We start from the raw sequence: 2,248 nt of genomic DNA, 5'->3' as shown, positions 1-2,248 counted from the left end.
TGAGTTCAAATCCCACTGAAGTCAACTTTGCCTTTCATCATTTTGGGTCGGATAGAATAAAATATCGGTCAAGCACTGAGGTCAGTGTTATCACCTAAACCCCCTCAACTCAAAATTGCCAGCATTGTACCAAAATATGAAACAATTTTCTGACTATAAAAATGGCATCAACTGTGGCCACCACTTTGTCTAAAGCAGAACAACTTGCAACTAAATATGTTACTGTTAAATCATTTAAACTCTGTAGTGAATCTTGCAAGCATGAAGTGGGTTCGATCCACCATGACCAAATTTAAATTAACACTTCAACAGAACTTTTCTCACGGTAAAACAATAGTTTTTCTCTGACAGCAGTTTTACATTTGCCAGATGCCTAGCTAGGCCGAAATAATGTCTTCACCACTTGACTCTTATAACCGCTTCTACTTCACCAAAAGCTAGAATTAAGATAACAAGACCACCAACTAAACCTGTTGTTCTCAACAATATGTCTATCCTTCTGAATAGTTATAAAAACAAGAAACCGCAAGCAAAAGACAGTCATAACTGCCAAACCTAAATGTCTTGTATTGTCTCCTCTCTGTATGTCATTCATTGACAAATAAAGAAATAAGTTAGTCACTTGGTGACAACTCAGTTAGTGAGAACGGAGACTGGCTGACCGGCTGAACAAAACGCCATCTCAAAAGAGAAATGGAAAAAGAACAACTATGGTATCTCGCCGACGATGCAGTTATTTCGTCCCACACTGTCTCACTCTCACTAGCTCTAATTCTGTTCTCTTACAGCATCACTCTATCTCTTTCTGTGAACTACTGCTAAGATGTGTAGACAAACTATACAAGAAAAATCTACGACACCTATGTTTACTTCGCATGCTTTACGAGTTTATCACCTGCCCGTCGGGGCAAGGTATTGTATAATGTAACGGGTAAATAAATATTTCCTTAAAACTTCATGCATTGTTCATCGTTCACATCTTACAACTTGCCATCGCAATAAATCTCAACCTTCATCAAAACAATTTCAACCGTTACAACTCCCTAAGGCAGTGTAATATGCACAATAAAAAAATAAACAGAAAGAAGACCGTTATTTCTTGCAGATTTTAATTTCTGTGAATTCGATGTTAGAGTCAGTATACAAAAAGTTGTAGTAGTCTACTGTTTTAAGGTGGTAAGAAAAAATAGCAATGTCAAAGCGAAAGTGTTGCACCTTTGGTAATAACTGCGTTTGTTGCCGGTGTCAGGAAGAGGTTGTTTGCCAGAAAGAGAAAGACGTGCGGCTTCTGAAAGCGGAAACGACTGTTTGCCAAATATTCCAAGAGGGTTCGTCTTTATACATGTTGGAAAGGTGAATGCAGTTCGGAGAACAATGAGAAGTAAATTAGTTTATATACGTTCACCCGTATTTAACCCAAGAATGTTGCCTGAAACAATAGAACTTATCAAAGTTTGACGGTTGACCCTTACAAATTTCTAAGTGTTAATGCCGAGAACAAAGGAAATAAGCTGGCAGAAAAATCTAGGCTAACGTTTCGATTCTTGGCTAAGAATTCAGGAAACAATTAGTTTCATAGTCTCTCCTGCCGTTTCTCCGGTTTTACGTTTTATTCCATCAAAGACGATTCTGCTGAACATTTTCACCGATAGTGACAAGAAAAATGCCATTCTGTAGCTTTCAGGCTTTTACCTGTATCTGTGTTACTTAACACATAGATCTAAGCTTTCAGAATTTCATTATCTTGTTTTTGTTTTCCATAGTTTATTGAATACTGCGTGTGATATATGAATCGTGAGCTTGCCTCCGGCTGTTGGTACCTCAGCACAACATGGATACGTAAATAGCAGAATAGATAGCACGCATACATACATACATACATACATACATACATACATACACACATACATACATACATACATACGCATACACATACATACATACATACATACATACATACATACATACACATACACATGCATACACACATACACATACACACATACATATACATACATACTTGCATGCATACATACATACATACATACATACATACATACAGGCAAAATTATTTTAGTTGATATGTTGTCGTGAACGCAAAATTCCGACGTTTCGTACACAAGTCCTTCATCGGAGACAGAAAAACATTATGAATCTTTTTCAATGTTGTATTACTAGGCCACACTCACACACACACAAACACACACACACACACACACACACACACACACACACACACACACACACA

The sequence above is a fragment of the Octopus bimaculoides genome, chromosome 9 (assembly GCF_001194135.2).
Source record: "Octopus bimaculoides isolate UCB-OBI-ISO-001 chromosome 9, ASM119413v2, whole genome shotgun sequence".
In the NCBI taxonomy this organism is placed as follows: Eukaryota; Metazoa; Mollusca; class Cephalopoda; order Octopoda; family Octopodidae; genus Octopus; species Octopus bimaculoides.
Note: the sequence above shows the minus strand (reverse complement) of the source record.